Here is a 26,317-nt window from a genome sequence, read left to right on the forward strand (position 1 = left end):
GCGGATGTGTTTTGTTGGAGAGAAGAACGAAATGATGAGAATGGCGGGCTGAAGTCGTTTGGCAATGGATGAGTACTTTGTAGGAATGATGTATTAATCTTTGGTATGGTATTTTGAAGGCTGATTCAGTAGATCAGTCTGGTGATTAAAGATGTGTATAGAATTTTCGCTTTTGAACTTCTTCTTCGACTCGGCCGAGTCATCGGTCTGCTACTCGGCCGAGTGAAAATCTTCCCCGCCGGATTACTCGGCCGAGTACTAGAATATGCGTTCAGACTGGGCGAGTGCTCGGCCCAGTAGCCTCACTAGGCCGAGCACTCGTCAGGTGTAAACTAAGCATTAGTATGGACGCCTGTCAATATCCAAAATATCTGTTGGTTTTTTGTCTGACAATGAGATCTACTTCGTACAAGCTTCATCCAAATCGGCGATTGTCAGTTCAGAACTGTCCCTTGCAACAAAAACGTCCATATGTGTCTTGTACGCGTGGGAGGTTGCAAATCCAGAGATACACGAGATCATGTATTCTAAAGTGTACGCGTAGACGCCGTAGACTGTCAAGCATGCTTGTCAATCATAATTGGTAATCCGTGATTGGCTATTGCCTACGCACTGTCAGTACGAAGTCGACAAAGTCTTCTAGCTCTAGCATAAATTGTACAATAGCGACAAGTAGGTAGTGTTTATGTAATAACATTACCACTAACAAGTAAATAAAAATCCTCGATCTCGAAAGAAGAAGAAATAAAGTTTGGAAGAAGGAATAACAAGAACTGTTCCAAAATCTCTCAAGAAAATCTTCTGTCTTTTATAAAAAATGCCCCTGAATTACAGAATCATTTCTTCTCGGAACAGTTAGACTAAACACTGCGAAACAATGGCATATACCATCATTCTTCCACCATCGTGGAGCTTGACGACGCGAAACCAAACATGTTCCATCATTCATTGATCTCTCATGCAAGCACATCACAGCAACACACAAATTAAACGCTTAAGTACTCACACATGCTCAACCATGCATGTTAATCCCCTGCTGTCGTTAATTACTTTCAAAGTGTATCCCAGAAAGTCCAAGTCCAATGGAAATTGCATTGCCTGCACCCTGTTTTTTCTTCCCCTTGCGATTACCATATTCCATGAAAATCGAAGCTCACGCGTACTCTCGATTGCGTTATCTTCGCGACTTGTCGCGAGCCAGGCGATCTTGTCAAAGGAATCGCGTCAAGTCCCATTAATTGCTCCGGCCGCGTGTTTCCAGGCGGCGTGGTAGTAAATATCATTAAAGGCAAGGCGCGGAAGAAAATGGACGCGGGCGTAACGCGTAAATGGCCGTGGAGCGTAATGATATTTATGGTCGAACGATGCTATCGCCGATATATTCTCACGTGTGGAAAGCCAACGGGAATGCCGGACTCGTTAAAATCAAACGGGACTCGGGCAGAGGAGAAAGTGAAGCCTGAGAAGTTCGAAGCGATCGAGGCGGGTGAGATAATGGTTAATCACGATTATTAGCGTAATGAATGGGCCCCACGGGCCGAGCCTGTGCCCACGAAAGCTGGCGCGTCGCAACCGGTCCGTTTGACCGCTAATAATCTAATTGGGAGCAAATTATCGCCATGACGGCGCTAATACTCCCCCTTTCCCGCTTCATTTGCGTTTCTGCACGGAGCCAATAAAACTGTCAAACGGACGTTTAAGCCTCCTTTATCTTCAGTCCCCCACCATGGGACCATGTAAATTTTCTGAACGTATCATTGCTTACGCTGGGACCGTGTAACGATTTTGAAACCATCGTGAATCCTCACCCTGAGACTATATAAGTTTTCTATAACTATGAGTCCCCATTGTGGGCCCGTGCAATTTTTCTGAAATTATCTTGAGTGCCTAATCTGGAACGATATAAATTTTCTAAAACTTTCATGAGTTCCTGCAAAGGGACCATGCGAATTTTCTGCAGATATGAGTCCCTACTATGGGGCCTTGAAAATTTTATGAAATTATCATTTACCTCTACTGGGACTACAACCCAAAGTGATGACATTTTAAATTGATGTATATAAGTGTAAAATACCAAATCGACTATACAAGTTTTCTAAAACTATGAGTCCCCACTGTGGGCCCATGTAATTTTTCTGAAATTATCTCGAGTGCTTACTTTAGAGCGATATAAATTTTCTACAACTTTCATGAGTTCCCGCAATGGGACCATACGAATTTTCTGCAGATATGAGTCCCTACTATGGGGCCTTGAAAATTTTCTGAAATTATCATTTACCTCTACTGGGACTACAACCCAAAGTGATGACATTTTAAATTGATGTATATAAGTGTAAAATACCAAATCGACTATACAAGTTTTCTAAAACTATGAGTCCCCACTGTGGGCCCATGTAATTTTTCTGAAATTATCTTGAGTGCCTACTCTGGAGCGATATAAATTTTCTACAACTTTTATGAGTTCCCGCAATGGGACCATACGAATTTTCTGCAGATATGAGTTCCTACTATAGGGCCTTGAAAATTTTCTGAAATTATCATTTACTTCTACTTGGACTACAACCCAAAGTGATGACATTTTAAATTGATGTACATAAGTGTAAAATACCATGGTAATAATTTTTGTTAAATATAAAAAGAGCGGATAAATTATAACACAACATTTCCCTCCGTGAGAAAGCAATGTCGTTGAAACCACCAAGTTTTTGCCTCTGATTCACGAAACCGCTAATAACAGTGACGTGCTCGTCGCGTCGGCGTGTTAGCACACTCTCCCTCACTCGTCACAATTATCCTTGTGGATTTTCTGCGGTATTTTCGTTCATTTTTACGCCCCGGCGTTTTTCGCGCGATTCGCGACCTTCCGCTCGACGAGGAAACGAAGTTTTTCCAGCGCGCGTTTTTGCCGTCTCGAGGAAACGACGGTGCTCATTATAACAACGATTTCGTGCAAATACACGTTGCTGTAACTTTGAACCGCAACTCCTACATGACCTTCGTTCACCCTTCGATATGATGTTTCTTCATAATTTTATCGTATCTCCTCTGGACTGTCTCCTGCGCTTCTAACTGTCAAACTGTCTCGAAACGGTGAACTCGAAGATCTGCCTGCGATCTGAAAGCGTCGGTTGGAGGTAATTTGCGAAGCCAGCTAACGAACGCCGGGCTCTAACGAGCTAATAAACGGGCCCGCGAAGTGGAGGCGTAGACGAATATACAATGGCTACGTGTTTTCTTATGTAGGGTAACAACGATCGCTAGTTCAGTGAATTGTTCCCACAGTAATGTATTTTTCTTTTCCTAGCGCCCGTTGGGTGCTGATCGATCACGGGACTCTTAGCGGAACTCTCGCGTTGTTTCGTCACTTCGTACTTGCCCGCCTCTGGACACTCGGTGCCTGGCAGGGAAATGGTGGCAATTGGCACGATTCGCTTGTTCAGTGGAATCAGTTCACGCCTTTTTCATTTTTTTTTCTTGCCTATAAGGAATCGTGTGATCTCTTTAGTCGAAGTGGCCTTGATTGAATTGTAGGTGAACTAATAGTGAAAATGGTTACCTACATATTTTGGAGGGTTATAGCAACACTACGAAAATAGAGGAATAATGTTTGGTTGATAGAGGTCTGTGAATTAAAGTTTGATGAAGATAACGATCTCACGAGTTTGCGGGAGGACATTCGTGGAAATAGGTAGTTGTGAGTTATGAAAATGTTTTATAGTTGTCAATGTGGTATTCGTTGCGTCACGAAATTCTCGTGTGGTAGTACTTGAAATGTTTCTGTACTGCTGCTGAGCAGCAATTATCGAGTGGAATATTAAGTAATTGTCAAGTGCAAGTGGATTAAGAATAAAATCATTTAAAGAGACAAGCCATGGTGATAGTGGTTAAGAGCAAGTGTTACTGGAATGTGAGGATTTTAGATTAATATTTATAAACGTCAAGAACGGTGGGCGATAATATTCACGTCACTGCTGTTGACCGAATACTGTATCGATATTCTAAAATGTCAGGCAACAGACTGGCGGGCATTTTTGTATAGACATAGCAACACCAAGTTGCGTTTAGATTTTGTTAGAACTTGGCTATTTTCGCTGATTACGCGAAGACGTTGGCACAGTTGCTAGCGACGTTTCCTCGAAATTTATGACCAAACGCTTAGTGAAATTCGCGTTCTGATTCAACTTCTGGATAGAGCATGAAAAGTTGTGTCTTATCTGCTTATAACCTGGGGTCCAGATGCAAGTTCAATCTATTCTATACTCCCAGTCATTTAAGAAGGAACCCGTTTCGCGCATGTAGAATGAGCTCATTGGCTCCGAAAAAGCGTTGGTGGGAGTACAGCCAATAGCGGCTTCTCCCGGCACCAATGAGCGTCAACCTGCGCAGAACGGGTCTAAACTCGTCGGTGAGCAAGTTCCTTCTTAAATGACATTGAGAGAAATGGACGATAACGTGTGGACGCAGTGGACATGCAATGCGCAACGTCAAGACTCTTTCCTGCTGTTTTTTTAATGCTCTTCACTAAACATGACGATAGTAAGCATTCTTCATAGAGTAAATCTTCCTGATCACGATCCCCTTATTGTTTTTTCCAAAACACTATACCTGGCCCCCGAAATCTCAACATATTTGGAATTGCGTCTCTAGTAACGTGCGGGCATTAAAGTATTGGGTTTGATCTACTGCCTTCCACACCAGCCGAAAGGATTAATTGTTTTGCACGCACGTCTTTTTGTACCTCGAACAGTGTACGATAAGAAGCACGATTAGTTTTAGCGATGTCAACGCAGGAAATAACGAAACATCTTATCTCTATTACCCAATTATTTAAATCCTAGTGCAAAGGGGACTTCACCATCGGTTGCCGACCCGGTATGCGTGTAGACTGATGGGTCACACTCATTTTTTGTTCATATGAAGCATACACAACATAGTGGATCAATTCTTACGTGTGCGCATATATTTTGAAAAATATAACCTAGTGAGTATCCATGTCCTAGTGAACACGAAAAAGGCCTTTGGTTCAATGTGGTGGAATTAAACTGAGACTTGGTTTGCAAATGATTGTGGTGTTTTTAATATTCTTAATATTCTGCATATTTATGATATACTTCATATGATCCAAATTGTCAACATTCTTCAGATTCTTCATGTTCTTCATAGCTGTTCATCATATTCTTCACATACAGTTTTGTCTTGTTATAAGTCCAACGCTTGGGGGGGGGGGGGGGGGCAGGCGAACCTCTAATGAAACGGGATATATGCAATTCGGCTCCCCTTTGTTCTTTGCTGCCTTCTTTCAATCGTAGGGTGCCGCCGCTATCTCGGCTGAAATTTATGGCTTATCGCTATCGCGTACCCTCTCGCTCATTCTCAGTCACTCGAACTCGCCGCGGCAACTAGGTACAAAAGAAGTAAGGTAGGGTGGGGCTGAAAGTCCCGTTTTTCGTATTGGCATTTTCTTATTTCCGCTACGCCATCTGGTGGCGAAAATTAAAGCAGTCTAATCGGGTTAGTTGTCACCTGTTATTGGCAGTATTGGGAATTTCGACTGTTTGACGATCGATTGTGTAAAATTTAACAGACTATTTAATGACAAAAACATTATTGCAATATTTCAATACTTGTGTGACACCAGTCCTGTAACGCGATTGACTCGATTACAGAGCTTACTTTAGTAGATGGCGCTCTCACAATATTTCCCAATAAACCTATGTAAAATTGAATACTAACAATCTAGAGATATCTGGTGTTACTTTTTGTATGAACTATAACTATTATGCTTTACGTTCACGGAGTTCTTTTGTTGATACGTGGGCCGTATGCATAAAAATAAGAAAATGCTTGAAAGTAATAAGTATAAGTAACAGCAAATACTAGACTTCGTATGCATAACCTTCTACTGGCACTAGATAGTAAATGATGGAAAATTTTAAGTAAATACTACTAAATTGTATTTATTTACAAGGGAACACCGAGAACTCGCACTCACCGACTGGAACGCAACTTTGTGGGTTTATAAAGTGACTCAAGACAAGAACAAAGGCGTGTTTCATTCGGGTCCTACCGCCCTTTAAGGGGGTGAAAACTAACCTCAAAGTCAAATAGGCACATCCACTCGGGCCCTACCGCCCTTTAAGGGGGTGAAAACTAACCTCAAAGTCAAATAGGCACATCCACTTGGGCCCTACCGCCCTTTAAGGGGGTGGAAACTAACCTCAACGTCAAATAGACACATCCACTCGGGCCCTACCGCCTTTTAAGGGGGTGAAAACTAGCCTCAAAGTCAAATAGGCACATCCACTCGGGCCCTACCGCCCTTTAAGGGGGTGGAAAGTAACTTCAACGTCAAATAGACACATCCACTCGGGCCCTACCGCCTTTTAAGGGGGTGAAAACTAGCCTCAAAGTCAAATAGGCACATCCACTCGGGCCCTACCGCCCTTTAAGGAGGTGAAAACTAACCTCAAAGTCAAATTGGCACCTCCACTTTTTCGCGCATAACTCTCAAAGTACAACAGACAGAAAAAAATGTTTCAAACAAAAGTTTAATGGTGCAATAAGCTCTACAAACTTCCGTTAACAAAATTTTTTGAAAAAGCTTTTTTTCTTAAAACAAAACTGTTACCTCACGTTATTTACAATTCCACGAGTAAACCGTTCTACTTGTGGATATTTCCTGTAACATGCGGCAACGTCTCGCACGGGAACGTTACACGTGTGTACAGTCTAAAGCTCCTATACAGCACGGAAATTTGAATTTTGTCTGCCAATCTCTTTTGACTTTTTCTACTTCATTTGTATTTTTTTGGAAATTTAATCCAGTTTTGGCGATTGGTACAGATTTTGCGGGCAACTTCAGTTACTGTTCAACTAATTGTACCTACTCTGATGAACAATAGTATCCTCACCAATGCCTACTTGCAAACCGGGTTCACCTATGTATCTGAAAAATACCTCCATTTTCTCTTTCCGTGAAAGACCGTCACCTCTGGTTCCGTTCACGATATCTAAAAGTGTATCCGCCAGGTAGTTCGCATGGTGTTCTTCGAATCTAAACATGGCACGGTACTCTCGGGTATGGTTTCTTCGACTTTTGTAAACCTTGGGGGCACGAATTTGCATGATTGCGATTGAGCAGACAATTTAAGACAGACGACTGGCGGACTTAAGATAACAGTAGCATTTACTTGCAGTTTTCAGTAAGTACTATGTGTTATGCATACGTATTTTACGTATTTACTGAAAAATTAGTAAAAACTATTTCTAATAAATACTTCATCCTTTATTGCATACGGAACTGAGTATTTGCTTGAAACATCACTAGTAACAGCTTATACTTGCTTTTATGCGTACGGCCCACTGCAATTTTCTGTTGAATTATACCACAAAATGGTTGTCATTGTATGGGGTAGAAAATCCTTAATGTCTTTTCGTGTAATATTGAACTAGATAAATAAAAAACAATTTTCAAATCGACAAATATTTATTAAATTAATTCTTGTTGGTATACAATATTGAAAGGAAAGCATGACTGCTTTATCAAAAAATAAAAATATAAGTCAGAGGCTCACTTTAAACTAAACACTGAAAAAAAATCGCTCAACTAAAACAAAAACACTTTGGCATGATTTCTTTATACTTTCGCTATCTTATTATGAAAACAAATAATAAAATATATATTTTTAGTTTGGGGGACTTTTTGCCCCAATGGTACCTCTATAGTTTCTGCGATATATACGTTTGAAACTATTATCATTCAGCAATAAACAATATCATGCACGCATTACCAAAGGAACATACAATCTTAACGTACTTAGTTGATACGATTTAAACGAAGCATTGCTTAGGAATAGAGATTTTGAATGCGGGACTTTTTTCCCGCCGGACTTTTAACCCCAGCCTGCCTTATAGTAGGGGTAGAAATGTACTTCTAACGAAACAGGAGACCCAGACGGGACAACATTTTACTCCGTATTCTCCATATTTTGAAGATTACTCAGATTTTTCATATTTTGAATATTTTTCATATTTTCAACACACTCAATACTTTTAACATTTCCAATATTCTTTATATTTTCCATATTTTCTATATTCTTCAGTGCTTTCAAAATTTCATAAAGTCTGCATATTCTCCATATCCTCGCGCTTCTAATATTTCCAACAATCTTCATATGCTACATATTCTCCGTATCCCCAATACCCTCGGTAATATTTCCAATATTTTCAGTATCCCCACCGCACTCTACCAAATCAATTTATAACACAAATTCAAACCACGATGTGTACTTTTGGACACCCATTCAATCAGTGACTATTTAGAACACGGCCGTTACAAGGTCACCGAGCGATCGAACATCAATCCACGTTTCCGAAACGGATGAGATACACTGGTTTCATACTCGAGCTCCTGATGCTCCACCATTGCTCAACGATCGTGGCAGCTACCGTCCGCGGGGCTCCCAATAAAAGTGGTGCATTAATAATCCATTAAACCCTAACGACTTCATAGACTTCCACACGCCTCTCACTCCGGCCGCGTCTGTACAATCGTATCAAAGCGATCACAAGCACCTGCGACCAAGAAAGTGGAGCATCGGCGGCGCGCGTAGCTGTTTCGAAACTGGATCGAAGAAAAGCCAGGGCGAAGGAAAGACGTGCCGCGAAAAGATTCCCAGGAATCCGTCTCGAACGAAAAATGCAGTCGCTCCGTTAGGATCCGACGATGCAGGCTAGTAGGGGCGGGTATAGCGAGTGGGAGTTGAAGAAAGGGAAAGAGAGCATCGATTTTGTTCGACTCGAACGTGGCCTCGATGTCAGGTAGACTTCAGTCGGCTACGAAGCTCGGCTAGCCCGTTTACTAGTGGCTAATAAGTGTGCAACCATTTCTTGAATTTCTCTGTGGTGGTTCATTCGAATTTGCATCAAATAACATTCAAATATTGCATGTAAATCGGAGGTGTACTAGAATATCGGAATACTGGAATTATCGAACATCATCCGAATCTTCGAAGATTCAAGTATTATGTTCAACTGGCTATGTTCTTACTGGGGAACACTTGGAGGGCGAAATTATTTTCCATTCAAACCGGGATGAATTACAAAATATGCGGCATTTACAAAATATATGAAAGGAATTATCTGCGTTTATAGTAAATGATTTAAGGAGGTGGAACACCATTACCCTAGTTCCCTATAGAAATAAATAACCCAGACCTTTCTATATTTATCCCAAATCTATTTGACGTATCGAAGGACGTTTTAGACAAAAGTTGAATGCACTTTTGAATGTAAGACTACATCAGAAAAAAGGATTCAGATGCTCGAATACAGCTGTAATTCGAACGTAACACTCAAATACAACTCCAATTCCAGTGTAGTATTCGAATACAGCTCCAATTTCTGTATATTATTCATGTATGCTCTAATTGGAGTATAGTATTCAAATAGAGCTTTAATTCGAATGTAGTATTCGGATACAGTTGCAATTCAAACGTAACACTGAAATACAACTGCAATTCCAGTGTAGTACTTGAATACAGTTCCACTTTGAGTATAGTATTATTCGAATGTGCTCTAATTCGAGTATAGTATTCAAATAGAGCTTTAATTCTAATGTTGTAGGTATTCGAATACAGCTCTAATTCAAATGTAACACTCGAATGCAAATCCAATTCCAGTGTAGTATGCGAATACACTTCCAATTTGAGTATAGTATTATTCGAATGTGCTCTAATTCGATTATAGTATTCAAATAGAGCTTTAATTCGAATGTAGTATTCGGATACAGTTGTAATTCAAACGTAACACTGAAATATAACTCCAATTCCAGTATAGTATTCGAATACAGTTCCAATTTGAGTATAGCATTATTCGAATGTGCTCTAATTCGAGTATAGTATTCAAATAGAGCTTTAATTCGAATGTAGTATTCGGATACAGTTGTAATTCAAACGTAACACTGAAATACAACTCCAATTTCAGTGTAGTATTTGAATACAGTTCCAATTTGAGTATAGTATTATTCGAATGTGCTCTAATTCAAGTATAGTATTCAAATAGAGCTTTAATTCGAATGTAGTATGCGGATACATTTGTAATTCAAATGTAACGCTTAAATACAACTCCAATTCCAGTATAGTATTCGAATACAGTTCCAGTTTGAGTATAGTATTATTCGAATGTGCTCTAATTCGAGTATAGTATTCAAATAGCGCTTTTAATTCTAATGTAGTATGCGGATACATTTGTAATTAAAATGTAACGCTTAAATACAACTCCAATTCCAATATAGTATTCGAATACAGTTCCAATTTGAGTATAGTATTATTCGAATGTGCTCTAATTCGAGTATAGTATTCAAATAGAGCTTTAATTCGAATGTAGTAATCGGATACAGTTGTAATTCAAACGTAACACTGAAATACAACTCCAATTCCAGTATAGTATTCGAATACAGTTCCAATTTGAGTATAGTATTATTCGAATGTGCTCTAATTCGAGTATAGTATTCAAATAGAGCTTTAATTCTAATATTGTAGGTATTCGAATACAGCTCTAATTCAAATGTAACACTCGAATGCAACTCCAATTCCAGCGTAGTATGCGAATACAGCTGCAATTCGAGTATAGTATTCAAATAGAGCTCTAATTCAAATGTAGCATTAAAATACAACTCTATGGGAAATGTAGTATTCGAATACAACTCTAATTCAAATGCAGCATTTAAATACCCTAACTTCCAAGAAACATTTATAAGAAATACGGAGCTACTCAAATAGCACTCGATACCCCAACCCTAGTGCCGAACCCAATAACATCACAACGGACGTCGCTAAGTTCTCTCGTCCCGGGTTTGCGTAAGCAACCCCGTGGCCGTGCTGGGGAACGGTGGAGCCCAGACGAAAGCTATCCGTACGCCTACATCGCCTGGAGCTGTCATGAGCCGAGCTGGAACTGAACTGCAATAGCCAGGCCCCCGTGGCTGGTTTACCAACTTGGTTGCCCCAACCTGGCCCGATCGTCGCCGTGGGCTTGGCACACACAGCCACTGAACTGGGCCCGTCGTGCTCCTGCAGTTAAGGATCTCTCTTTCTGCCGTACGCTTCCGCGAGAAATTCGTGATTTGTACTTAATGCGACGCGATACAGTCCGCGGATCATGCTCGGCTCGCTTGTACGGATTAATTCCGCGTATGCATGACCGTACGGAGAGATTATCTCTGAGTATTGTGTGTCTGGCGAACGAGGACGCATGTAGGTTATAGATCAATTAAATGGAGATTGATGGTTCATGTGGATCCCGACGTATCTTTGATGGAACGCGATTGACTGGGTCTCAAGTGAAAGAGACTGGCGAATGTTAGCCTCCTAAGGTTTCTGAGCAAAGAAAGAGCCAAAACACTGGAATAACTTTTTTCTAAATGACTTTCATTGGCTTTTGATAAAATAAATTTTGAAGATGGAAACCATTCTTATTGTTAGTGAAATTATTCTACAATTTCAGTTTATATCGCGCACCTCTTCGGGAACACTGCTTTTTTTAATTTACTTTTACATATAGAATCACTCTCTTCTGGATTTTATTAATACTAACGCATTAACCTGCGTAAGGTCGATATTATGCTTTGCAGGACGAATGCAGGATGTGAAATTTAGAAAATTTAGTTTAAAGATTTTAATTGTTAAAAAATAGTAGCTTTATTTCTATTGGGCATATTTTATTTCTTGTTATTATTTTACAACGTTTCTAAATTGGTTATGCAATATTGCGTAGTATAATTAATATTATTTTAAATATTCCGTAGTTTTTGTTTTTTAAGCCTAAAATAGAACTATGGCTTGGTAGTTTTAATAATTGTATAATGTAATAGTTGTTTTATGGGTTGGTAATTTTTTGCAAAATAAAGATCACAAAATTATGGCATCCATACTGTGTTTAACTAATATTTTGGCATTTGGAGGGTTGGTACCTTTTTGCTTTCGGTCCAATCAGGACCCGTTCTGAAGCAATATCACTCACTGCTTATCACCAGCGCTGTTTTAAGAAACTAATTATTTCGCTTCAAAGACTCATTTTGAGAATTGTACGAACGAATCTCTATTGTGGGTGAAAATGGAACCCGTTCCCGTTGTCCAAGGGTTAAAGGATCGCCTTTAGCATTTAATATCCTCAGTCACCGTCATGTTCCCGATCGTGGATCTCACAGTTCCCCCCCGACGATCGCGCGACGGATATAAATGGCCTATAACCGCGGGGAGATAAATTCGTGTCGGCGCAGAATTTCGCGTGCTGCGGATTGAGCAATCCAAGCCAGTCAGGTAAAATCCGTGACGTTAAAAAGCGATCACATCGAGCCGGCGATTTCATAAAGCTGTACGTTTTTTACGATACAACCGTTAAGCGTCGCAATTAATCCGATTTCACGTTAATTTATTATCATACAGTAAATTCCCCTTTACGTGCATCAGCCGCTGGTAACTGTGTAAGCAGGCTGGCGTAGTAAACACGTAATAAAATCGAATATTCAATTCTAATGAATGCGCGTTCCGTGACGTATGGATACGTGTATTAGCTCTCGTAAAATTTGCCCACTCGAGCAACCGTGGTTCACCAAAATATGCCCGGCAATTAACAATACTACGCAAAGAGTTTTACATATTTGTTACACAAGGTTTTTGTTTCATTCACAATTTACTAGTTGCCTAGTGGTCACTTTTCGCGGCGTTGCTTGTCATTCTTATCGAAGAAGAATTCTCGAGGTATCGTAAGATCTTGGGGTAATAGCTGAATATTATTCTTAACACTTCGAGTGGCACAAGGATTTGAAAAATGGCCCTTCAAGTTGGTCAGGCCATTGCGAGCGATTGCTGCTACGATGAACGCTTTGCTTAACTCGTCCTGAGCGTTCGAAGACACTCTGACAATACTTTCGAGGCTTTCCAGAAAATACAAACATGAAAACACGCCACAATCGTGCACAAGGTGTACGTCCCTCGGCGTGGAAGCACGCCGACGCCAGTCAAAGTGTTAATATAGGAAGCAAAAGTCAGAAATTATTTCGTTTAAGTAGGGGGACCAGTGATAATAGTTACAAGCAATGAACTTAGTAATCTTACGGGTCCAATATCGATTGACAGCCTACTTTATCTAACTTTTTCCTATTTAGGATTTCCCCGAGAACAAATCTTGTGGTGTATTTGCCTACCAGGCACACTGTCCAACAGGATTTTTGTTCCGCAATATCCATTGGGTGATTCTTGTAGAGTTTTTCGCCCTGAACACGAATCCGCAAACCGTTTGTCGTCATCGCCCTCAGTTTTTGAGAAATTCGATTTTGAAAAAAAACTGCAAATTTTCAACTTTGAACATCTTTTGTGTCGAAACGGTAATAGTTATTTGGTTGCTCGTTGCGTCAAATTATTCTATGAACCCTCCCGAATACAACGATATAAATTATTATTGCATTATAACATTTAAATATGTTTAAACAACGATCAAAAGGAAACGTACACCCGAAATGCACTCATTTTTGAAGATATTTTGCAATTTATTTCCAAAACTAAGGGTCTATAAGAAAATCTGACCACTCCACGCGATGCAGCGGACATTTTTCCTTCGGAAAGCATCAACAGAAGTGGTAAAACACATTTTGTTTTCAATACAGAAGCGAAATAGTTTGGCAAAACGGGTGGCGTTGACAGTGGTAGTCAACGGCGGCGCGCGATACACTGCCGCTCAGCGTCACACAATCACTTAACGCGCGTGACCACCACTGTCGAGGGCGCATGTTTTGCCAAACTATTTCGCTTCTGTATTGAAAACAAAACGTGACTTACCACTTCTGTTAGTGGTTTCTGAAAGGAAAATTTCTGCTGCATCGCGTGGAATGGTCAGATTTTCTCCTAGACCCTTAGTTTTTAAAATATATAGCAAGATATCTGCAAAAATTGGTGCATTTCGGGTGTCCTTTTCCCTTTGATCGTTGTTTAAACATATTTAAATGCTTATAATTTAATAATAACTTATATCATTGTGTTCGCGAGGGTTCATAGAATAATTTGACGGAACAACCAACCGAATAACTATTACCGTTTGGACAAAAAAAATGTTCAAAGTTGAAAATTTGAGGTTTTTTTTTAAAATCGAATTTCTCAAAAACTGAGGGTGATGGTGACAAACGGTTTGCGAATTCGTTTTCAGCGCACGAAAACCTATAAGAAACGGCTTATGAATGTTACACAACAGAAAAAAAGTTGAATTTTGTTGGACATTGTTATTATTATAGTTTCCTGTAAAAACACTGTTCACACTTTTGGGAACAGAGAAAGCGTACGAGTGAGCAAATACTTATGAACGATAGCGTGTGTCCATCAAGTAGGCGCGCGCGCGCGCGCGCGCTTCTGGTGTCCATTAATCAATAATGTGTTCTCGGGCGATATTAATGGGGCAGAATTCTCGTTTCACGGATAACCTTTCTTTGGCGTACGCGATCGAGATACGATCATTGGGCGTCCAGTGGATTACGAAGGCTGCCGCGTGATCTTTCGCCTCTAATACCAGCTGCTCTAAAATTAGTGGTCGGAACTTTGGGAACATACCTATAGTACCTACTCACTAAAATAAAGAAAAACAGCGTTAACAGATATAGATTTGGAAATCAATATTTTAAGAGCTAAGAGGAAACATTTCATTTCATCGTTGCGGATGTTCACTGTCTTGTGCCAATTTCGATGCATGCCTCGACGCGTTTCCTCATGGAGGTTCACACGCGGTCACAAATTCCAGTTACTTTCCTTATATCTTTAACTGTTTATACAAAAAAGAAATCGCATTGCAATCGTTGTCGAGGAGAATACTTGAGATAACTGTCTCATAATCAGGGCCAGCCTGAACTTTTGCGGGGCCGGGTTCCAAAATTGTGCGGGGCTGAAAAAATGCATTCATATTGTACTTCGAAATTTTATTTGCATAGAGCCCCGGAAAATTTATGATCAGCTTTGCTGCTTATAATTCGGTAACTATTGGCTTTTAGACCCATCTTTACTACACTTCCTTGCTTATCCTAATGAGCAACACACATAGGGTAGTGGTCAGAAGAAAGTTTGAGCCGTGAACATTATTCAAAATAAGAGAGTTGCATTAGGAAGGATTGTATCTTAAAATTTTTATCCCACAGATTGGGGGTTGCCTAAATTGTGTAGTGATACTAAAATGATAATTAATGCCTGCGATTAAGGTAGATAGGTAAACATGTAAAAATATGAGTTTCAAACTTTTTTTCACTACCGCTGTATATACGCTACAAAACTGTGTAAGAGTGTGGAGTGATCTCTGGCCTGCCACGATTTCTATATACCTTACGAGTGACGCCATTTTTACCCTCCAAATCAGGTGGAATAACCTCGAAAGATGGTCTGAAATTTCATAATTTCGAGTTTTCGAATTAGAGAAACTAGTCGCACTAGTGGTGTAAGTAGTTCCCCTATATCAAGGTCGTTCCACTCAATCGCAATATTACTATCGAATTCCTACCGAGGCTCGGAAATACGTAGGGGAAAGGTATCTAAAACGATCCCCTTAAGGCGTAATTCAAATAAAAAATACAACTGCACATTATTTAAATAAAAGTAAAGTAGTTTTTGTAAGTTAGTTTAACTATCTTATTATTGGCTTAGATCAAATTTAGCTACCTGTACAATTACATTTTTTATTCGCATTTTTGTGAAGGCATAGGATCTAAATGATCATTTTGGATACCTATGTGTATAAAATGATCCCTACGAGGGTTCCTTAGGAAAATGACCCCTAGGATCATTTTGTCCCTACTGATAATGAATAAGACCAACATTAAAAAGCATTGATTTATTTAAATAAAAACAGAAATTAAACTCAGTTACAAAATATGCGAACATGATAAATTAAAAGAATTTTTAGAAAACATCAAATCTTAGATAATTTTTTATACATAATCAATGAGCAGAAATACTTAAAATCAAGTAACAAACATAAGAAAATGAGATCAGCTGCACAGACTCAAATTTGTTTGCGCACTCCCTGGGATTCCTGGGATCACTTTACCCTACTAAAGAGGGATCACCCAAAACATCCAACTCACATCCAGTGGTTCAATATAACGTCAAATTATTAGATTCGGTAACGAAACATACATTAAATTATTGTTGAATTATCATTAAATCCGCGAAAAAATAGTTGTCACACTAAGTTGTTTATGACAAAAGTTACACCACATTAGATAAAAGGCAGTAATTTCGATTTTTTTTTGTTTATAACGCACACAGCGCTGATATTTAAATGGCACTTCGTACGACACTTGAAGACGTAAGGGCTGAAACTTTGTATATCGATATTACGAAATAGCACCACCAATAACCACAGAAAAACCAGGAATCATTTTACCCCGAGGAATCCTTTTAGACATCTTTCCCCTACTGTAAGGTCACTTCTCAAAACAACCCCATTTAATTTCGAAGTAAAAAATGCTCGGTGCCTCTTAACGAAACCTTTTCAATAATCACGAATCACTCAGCAGACTTAACACTGTCCTCTTGAACCACCAAGTTTAGAACACCGTGTACATGCGCGTAGGTACGCTGGGGGCCCGATCGTGCACGTAGGTAACCGCTTGCGCGGCTTTGTGTCAGGATCGTTAATGGTGCGCGTGTATAGGTGGTAGAGACCCAGTTGGCAAAGGTATAGGCTGCTGTCTTTGTGGCTGCTGACCGTTCCACGAAACTAGCGAGGCGATTTAATCATTATCGGCAATCTAGCCGAGCGGGCAAAAAGAAAAATCTGGGTCAGACGCGGTCGCGAGCACCGTGGGCCCCAAACCCCTGGGCTTCTCTTTCAACGTTCTCGGTTGTAACGCGAAACGTCAAGCTCCTCGTCGCGAGGAAAACGTAGCACCTAGTAAAGAACGCAAATCCTTGCTCTATTTATTAAATGCTTGTAATACCTAATCGCATCACTATACTATACACTTGGGTATCGGTAGTGTGAGGAACGAAACAGCTGTGGTGGTCACTGGTTATCGAAATTGAATCCATATGAAGAAGATTTAAATAGGGAAAATATGTCAACTCGTCACCTACCAATTCAGTCCTCATGGCCAGTAGGACTGCTTACAATTAGTAGACCCATTACGAAAATTGAAAAATTTTGTCTATTGTGAATAGATGTAGAGAAATGGCGATGAAAATAGAGTCTTGAAATTTGTTGTTTTGTCGACCTATTTACGATGGGGTTTTGTTTCCTGGAAAAACATAATTGGATAATTTCGACAGTTTTGGATGATCTTCGAACTTACGTGAGTTCTGCTCCATGAAAAGAGAGGAATTTTTACAGTACGCTTAGGGGGGTTGTTTCTTGAGTTTTTGAGAGTACAAAAGAGCTGCTCGCAAAAAAGTTGTTTGATTTAATATTCTGTGACATTATTTACCAGAAGCTCAAACATTGCCTTTATTATTTTAAGTAGAACGAGGCAATTAGATTGAACAAGGCAATTAAAATGGATTTTTAGTCAACCACAGTGACGAAAGATACCAATTTTATAATGTAAAAACGGTTGAATACCTATAGGCTTTCATCTACAACTCATATGTAGAATTCATACAGATATTTATCAGAACAAGTTTTGAAGTTCCTAATAAAATAAGCGCAATTAAATTGCATGATTTATCTTGAAAGAAATGAAGGCAACATTAAATCTCTGTCACTAACAGTAAGTCGTAATCCCACGGTAAATTCAATTCCGTAGGGGAGAGCGGGGACAAAAGTAACACTTTTTACATTTGGCCTAGCCTACAATTATCTTTTATAGATATAAAAATGAAAATTGTGCCTTAAGATACTATGTTTCTTGGTCTATCATTTGAACCCAGATTCAGCCTTAAGTGATAAGTTGTTAAAAAGTTAGGGCAGATTTCCGCAGTGACTGTCATTGTTACTTTTGTCCTGCAGGGGTAGGACGAAAGTAACATACCGTGGGGACGAAAGTAATACTAATTATTTTGAGGAGAATTATGTAAAAACACTTCGTCCAACAGAAAAGAGGATTTTTTTATAAGAAAGAAAATGATACAGAGAAACATTTAAATAAACATATTTTAAGTAACGATAAAAACAAATAAATTTTAAATAACGAAAGGTGGAAAGCATGACCAGCTTCGAACATTTCTTTAGTATTATGTATTTAGTTAAATGATAGGTATTAATTTTCACCTAATCCGAATTAAAAGTATGATACATGTAGTGAAGATCACTCATGCTGCAGTCTTCGTGGGTCTAACCCTTAAAATCTAGTCATTTGGGATGATTCTCTCTCGAACAGCTTTCACTGAAAGGGTCCAATCGAACCAGACGTAGAAAATCATTATCATCTGAAGAATTCCTATCCTCTATGCTACTTTGCTCGCCCAAGTAACATGTCACTTTTGTCCCCGTAGCGACGTGTTACTTTTGTCCCCAGCCACGTTTTTCAGAATAGAACTGTTATAACATACAAACTATACCAGACTTGTTAAAATCAAATACAGGAACTTATGAAGACATTATCTACGAACGCTCTAGGAAATAATTGGTTGAATATCTATAGTTTAAATATGAATATTAACGAAAAAAACCAAAATAGAAGAAACTCAGCTGAATGTTCTAAATAACAAGTTTAGCTTGCCCAGGGTATACGATGCGTGTTACTGCTCAGCGTCACTCAGCACAATAAAAGAGACACTGTACACATGTAACTGTGTACAGCAAACCATAAGTATACCATACACCCTCCAAATCAACGAACTTTTATAGGGGAGACCGGGGCAAAGTGAACCCCGGGGTAAAATGAGCTTCCTTAATTTATTCTTTAACAATAGAATATATTTACAAATTTTGTTGACGTAATGAATGTATGTAATACGACAATGATAATTATGCACATTCAGGTATCGAAAAATGGAAATTCATTTAAAAAATTAAAAATGAAGTTTTAGAGACTTCCAATTGTTTTTTTTTTCAATTTAGCTTTTTGGATAAATCAGTCTTAAATGTGTTATTTTAACTTCATTTTTTTTCTGCGTGTTTATAACAAGCTTATAAACATACATGTACACGCGTTTGAGAAAACATTAATCCTAACATTATTAAATAATTAATTTTCCACTGAGTACACATTCGAGGCAAAGTGACCGGGGTAAACTAAGCTGCAAAGGATTCAATGCCAGGAGTGCAATTTATGGACTCATGAAGAGTGCGTTAAGCATCTTATTAAAACATCGTTATTTTTATGTGAAACCTGTCTGCCAAAAATTATTGAAGCCTATTTGAAAAAAAAATTTAGATAGAAAAATATATGTTTTTGTTGAAAAATTTATTTAGATATTATAAGTACGTATTTTATTAAAAATTATGTATGTATTTGTTTTATTTATAATATGTCAGACTGTTCATGTAAACAAAGTTCCTTTCAAAACACATTTTCAGAAGAAAATGAGTTTAGGTTAGTAACACAAAGTACAAATTATTAACATTAAGCTTGTATTAATGAAATATATTTAAAAAAAAAATAGTTTAAATAGTTTAAAAGTTCTAATAAAGTTGATTTTATAATTATGTCCCTCATTAAAACACGTATTTTATTTCTGCTCACTTTACCCCAGAGAGTAGCTCACTTTACCCCATATATGGGGTAAAGTGGTGGATTTTGCATTTTCTTTTCAAGTTGAATTTTAATATACCTTAAGTTTATTTTAAGTATCGATATTCGTCATTTATCACTAGTAATGTTCAATTTACATTACAAATCTATTTTCACACATTTTTATTGAAAGGGAAAAATTTTATTCGCCCTCAAACATTTTTCGTCCCACTTTGCCCCGGTCTCCCCTACAAACTTTCTTACATAAAATCCTCCGAGCAATCATTGCGTTTCACACAGTTCCATACTCCCTGCTCATGCTCCCAGTTGCGAAAGAAATAATGTCGAAAAGTACACGCCATTATAAATTTCGCTGTGAAGTTGCGCAAGCGCAGTTCACGCCAGACTATCCTAGACCGATCAATCTTAATGCGGATCGGAGGCTCGATGGTTCTACGTGCCTTCCAGAGGTGGCCCATATAATTTGACAGCAGATAACGCCCGTGCAGATCGAAGTGAACGTCACGATTGACAAAACATAAGGAGCGCGGTCCGCCGAGATAACAGCAACTATTTAGAGCGTGGTGCGCAAGAAGAAAACGCGATCATCCGATAACTTTTTCCACTCCAGCCGTCCCGAGGCAGATACATCACGAACCCCAGCTTCTTTTTCTTCGTCCCGGCGTCTACAGGCGTTCAATTACCCAACCAAGGCGAGCGAAAAGGTACTTCGATCGTTTTTCTGCCTCGACTAGGTCCACAGAGTCGAGCCGGTGTCTGTGTTTATCGCCCGCTGAACGCAGAAGAACGATCAAGGAGCGCGTAATTAAATCTACAATGGCGGGTGAAAAAGACGCGCTCTAGCCGCTGAACGATCGAACGAAATCTATTCGTGGCTCATAAACCATGCTCGCCGTTCCGATACGCGATTAATCGACGCGCATTAACCGTTTTCACTGTGCGTCCTTAGCCCGTTGCAGATACCTGCAACATGGTGCACCGCTTTTACGGACATTTTAACCTGCCTCACTGCGGCTCGCTTGTTCGTCTACTGGCTAGAGATCTTTTGCTCAGCGCAACACTTCTTAAGGGGGGAGCCTGGTGTAACTAAATGAAAATCGAGGCATTTTTCGGGAATTTTTTTTAAAGAAAGTATTTGATAGATCTTTCTGAAACTTTCAGGATATTGTATTAACAGGTTAAGGTATATAACAAAAAAATTTTATTAAAAAAGAGCGGCAAATAACAAAGTTATGCCCAGTCCGTTGGCGACGCAATTATTGCACTGCGGGCAACGTAGCGTCTTTTGGTTTCATCTGAAACCAAAAATCGAACAACTTTCTTTTAGTTTATGAGTGTACGCACAGAATGAAGTAATTTGAAACTTAAAAGATGCAAAATGAACAAATGGCGGCCTCTTGAATAAAAAGTTCACTGTTTCTAACGAAATTTTGCCTTAAATGTCTAAAAAAAAGTTATTAATTTAAACAATATCATTATACTAATAACTTAGTACTATGAAGAAAATGTTCACAAATATCCGTGCACAAGGCCAAGTCGATTGGTTGAATATTTTTTTAGTTACATTGCCCGCAAAGTGTAAAACTGTCGTTTCGAGAAAAACGCATTTAAAGTTTTGTGGTAGCCTGGCGCTCCGTAGCAAAACCGGCTATATCCGCTTTAATTTTTCGAATTTCGTTTTGCGGCTTTGGGAACATATTGTCGTGATGTTCAACTATTGATTTATGCAAAAAAAAAATCGATTTCTTCGATCCGCTACGCCAGGCTCCCCCCTTAACCCATTGGAGATGAAGGTTGAAATGATCGGCGAACCTCGTGTGTGCGGAAATCCTCCAGTCTCATTATATCTCGAGCCTCGTTCTTCGAGATTACATGTCGTAGTTAGTCCACTTTGTCCTGACAATTTATTCACAACGTTTTTAGAGATATTTAAATTTTTGCGCGCTGGGGACAAACCTCCGCGAATGCGCGCCCTCGCCTTTCATTGCTTCTACGTTGTGCTCAGACACTTCGCACGTTTTCTGTCGCTGCCTCCAGGGAAATTTGAGCAAGAAGAGAAAGCAAATAAAGATCCCAGCTTTCAACACCTACCTGTAATCTCGAAGAACGAGGCTCGAAATGTGATTGACAATCAAACGAACCTAACTGTACGTGAAGTTCGATTGTAATTGTGTGAGAGCCTCGTTCGAGATGATTACCTCCCGCCCAATCCTAGGATGTGTATACCCAAATACCCGTGATTATATAGTTAGTTATAGTAAGCAGATCTTTGTTGCGACTCAGCTCTAAAATATGAAAGGCGAGGGCGCGCATTCGCGGAGCTTTGGACCCAGCGCGCAAAAATTTAAATATCTTTAAAAACGTTGTGAATTGTCAGGACAAAGTAGACTACTACGTGTATACTCGAAGAACGAGGCTCTCACATAATTACAATCGAACTTCACGTACAGGTAAGTTCGTTTGATTGTTAATTTGTTAGCAATACTCGCGGATCCCGGCGCACAGTGATACATAATGACATGTTTTGTTCAAATCACCCTACAGGTCGTAATTTTTCAGAAAACTTGACGATTCTTCTTTTAAATTCTTCGCAATTAAATTCTCTAACGATCTGTCCGGCCGAAATTTTGAATTTCGTTGCTGATTTTTTTATATTTAGCGAATTATACAGCACTTTTAGAAGACCAGTATCTGTGGGCTTTTTTTACCGCCTGTTCCGAATTTAAAGTCAGATTTTCGAAATTGAAGGTAGTGAATCCAATGTGCTGAATATTGTTGACTTTTCTGACTCAATATTGAAGGGCAGAATTTTTAATGTTTGATATTTTTAAACACGTACATAAACAAAAAATCAGAGATTTGCTTGCAGAAGCACAAATCCTGTTCCTCAAACAAGATTGCACATAATAAAATCGGATTTCTAAAGGCAACTGGGATAAAACGTTAAGTGAATCAGGCCTTCTAAAATTATCAAACATTAAAAATCTTGCTCACCAATATCGAATCCGAAAAGTCAACTATAAGAACGCGTATCAACACAGACGAATAGGCTTAAATATGAAAAATCAAGTACACATTTATGAGATGCGTAAGAATTTATTAAAATACGAATGTCCATCCGCCATTTTAAATTTTACAATTTGATTTACAGTATTTGATTTGTGGTGCAAATAAAAAATTTAATCTTTATAATAATTACCTCATATTCGTAATCAGCATCCCCGAAAATTTAAACGCACTATGTTTCTTCCGAATAAGCCCGTTTTCTGAAATTTTCCTTCAACATATTGCATTCACCACCTTCAATTTCGAAAATCTGACTTTAAATTCGGAACAGGCGGTCAAAAAAGCCCACAGATACTGATCTTCGAAAAGTGCTGTATAATTCGCTAAATATAAAAAAAATCAGCAAGGAAATTCAAAATTTCGGCCGGACAGATCGATAGAGGATTTAATTGCGAAGAATTTAAAAAAAGAATCGTCAAGTTTTCTGAAAAATTACGACCTGTAGGGTGATTTGAACAAAAAATGTCATTATGTACCACTGTGCGGCGTTCCCAGCACGGGCCGCAGGCACTGGTTAAACGCATATATGGGATCATCGGCTGCGAAAACTTATCATGTTCCGTGCCACGGTGGTAATTCAGATTTCTGGTAGGGTCATAAAGAATGATGGGAACTCGTAATTTTAGGCGCATTTTGATTGCAGTATCGAATTGAAAAATAGGGTTTTCTGACTGATAAAAGCTTGATTTCTGATAAAAGTCGTGATGCAGAATTTTAAAATAGAAAATAAGTGTGGTAGAGTAGGGGAAATTGGGGTGGAACCGAGTACGCGGGTCAGACCGGTATCATTGTTTTGCTAAGGCAAGACCTGCGATATGCAGGCAACGTATGGCGTTGCATGCGGGTGGACCTCACATGAGATCAATCGCAGCGCAAAGACCGTTGTAGCTTTTCATTCAGAGAAGTTTAAAAATTTCGAGTTGAAAAGTTCCAGTGTTGCGTTGGTGAATTGCCATTTTTTATACCACTTGGATTTAAAGAATCTATTACGGTAAGTACTGCATTGAATTCTGTAGTCTTTACACAGTATTTTTACGTTTTAATATAAAATATTTAAATATTTACGTAAATATTCAATTTTTAATGAATGACCTCAGTTGGGGCAAAATCGGTTAATAGGTACTTTTTATGTATGACATAAATGTCTTATAGGAGCTGATTTCTAATCTTTAAAAAATACAATAATGATCTTGATTATATGTATAGGTCACGGGTGGGCTCATGAGATTTGCACAAATGTTGAGGAGGGCGACGAGACCTTTATTTGTGATTTTTGTGCACCAGATAAATTATAATAAATTTATGTGCAAATTAATATTTGTTAAAATATCTTTCCTTATGGTTTCTAAAATAATAGTAATAAAGGTTTTATAATAGGTTCCCGATATTATCCACAAATATACGGTAAAACTTGTATTCCTGGGAGCCAAATAGTTATTTAAAAAAAGGACTCTCATTTTCTGATTTTGTAAGGTCCAATTAAGATTTCTAGCGGTGTCCAAAGTTTATATTGCCGTCTGACTTTTTGCTAGCAGGAAAAATACATTAGGCACCTAGTTTTGCCCCACTTTCCCCTAATCTCAAAATTAGTAAATCATTTAATTCCATGAATCACGAACCCTTTTAAATCACTATTGTAAATATAACTGTAATTTAAATCTTGGCGTGTCTGAGAATCATCCCTTAAAGTGCAAAAGGTTAATAACCTTATTTACATAATATTTTAACGCTACTCTAATAGCTTAAATATCACTTTTAGGTAATGGAACTTCTGTCTCCTCTGTCGGCAATGATTGGACGCAAACAATTGGTACTTTAAATTCATTTCGTCCACTCGTCTGGATCATTTTTTCCTCTCCCCCTTCTGCACGCGATTCACACAATGTTCCTGATGGTCGATAAATATTTATCAACGTTCAAGTGCCAGGCAGGGAGACTACAGGACGTGAGAAATGTGTCTGTGCTTGTGCAGGGCATGACGAAGCGTTTCTACGGTCTACATAGCGCACGAGATGGTGTAGTAGTGCGGAAACTGTTGCTTAAAAGCCGATGATTGCGTTTGCCCGCGCGAAATTGCGCCGTCGTTCTTGAAATGCTCGCCGCGAACTTTATGTCGCACGAGTAATTGCGACGTTCTCGCAATCGATATTTAGGAACAGTGTCCCGCAGGCTCGAGGATATATGGAACGAGGCGTAATTCGTGGCACGACCGAGAGGCGGGCGACTCTTTATATAAAAGTAAGTCGAAAGTGAGGACTTAAATATCGTCGAACGAGACTTCGTTTCTGGGTGAATTGATTCTTAAAGACTCGTCGGGCACGATGGCGCATGATTTGGGTCAACATTATGTGGATTAAATCTGGCGCCGTTGTAATTTGTTTATGGATTTTTTGGGGATTAAAAATTGACGACGTGGTCACAGAGTTCATACTTACGAGGAGAGGACCAGAACTGGAAACGCGCTTTTGAAATGACTCATATATAAAATTGTAGGGCTCGACGAGCCGTTCAAGAACTGTCGGGTGAAACTGGTCACTTGTTTTCGAGATGTTCGTGTTTAAAAAGTCACTCGGAATTAATATTTGTCAGCTGCACGTGTAGGAGCTCGAAGAATCTTCGCATTCGATTTCTTCAGAAACAAAGCTTCAAGCGAGGAATCTTTATTTCTCATTTTTTTTTTTTATTTATTTTTACACAAAGAACAACTTCGTTTTCTGTCGCATCATGAATTATGCCCCACTCTGTGTATACGTTCCTGGCGATGCATCATCTCTTGCTCACGCGTTGAAGTCTCCGAGCCGCGCATCGCTTATGCGGAGATTTCAACGACGCGGTGACTCGATATTCAATCATTTATTTTAGCTAGACAAAGCGTTTTTGTAGATAGAATCAAAATACCTCTTTTGATGAAGGTAGACTATTTTTAATAAGGATATTAAACCATGTGTACGTTTAACAAACTATAATATAGTAATTTCGTTACATTTTGGGCCGAGAGAAGGCTCTTTTCATTTCCCATAATTCAAAACTCCAAAAAGGAAACAACAAACCTGACATGAACAAGAAACTAACAAATAAAATATCGCGTGATACTATACTCCGTTTTTTTTTTTTTTTGTAAGATTAAAACTATTATATCAAAAAAGTAGTATTTATAAAAATATTTACATCCATTGCCGAACATACTACTTAGCTATTTTTATCGTCTGAATACGAATTACGGTGTACGAGTCAGCTGCGTCAGTCAGTTTCACCGAGTCAAACGTCGATAGACGTTTACGTAGGCTTCTCGAATAGCTTACAACGGCGCAAGGTTGTCGAAACTTTTGTCCGTTTCTTTAATTGACTTGCGTGGGATTAATCAAACACTGCCCCGGGGTAAGAGATCGACCCACGCTTTCTTTTCTCGTTACACGAACCGTGCTCGCCTATTATAAGGTTCCGCCGCGTGCAATTGAATATTTCTACACTTTATTACGCTTTTTACGACAGCTTATTCAATAATTACATCGCAGAAAACCGCGCGCCGCAGCTGGAAGGAGCACTTCGCAGAATGCTGACGCGTCAGAATTCTCCGCATTAAAT

At 39.0% G+C, this 26,317-nt stretch overlaps 1 protein-coding gene across 1 annotated transcript in view; it reads right to left on the reverse strand.

Annotated features, from left to right (window-relative positions):
- The window catches only part of LOC143377874 (uncharacterized), a 247,871-nt gene that overhangs the window by 141,819 nt on the left and 79,735 nt on the right, over positions 1 to 26,317 (reverse strand). The window lies entirely within an intron of this gene.

The sequence above is a fragment of the Andrena cerasifolii genome, chromosome 16 (assembly GCF_050908995.1).
Source record: "Andrena cerasifolii isolate SP2316 chromosome 16, iyAndCera1_principal, whole genome shotgun sequence".
NCBI lineage: Eukaryota > Metazoa > Arthropoda > Insecta > Hymenoptera > Andrenidae > Andrena > Andrena cerasifolii.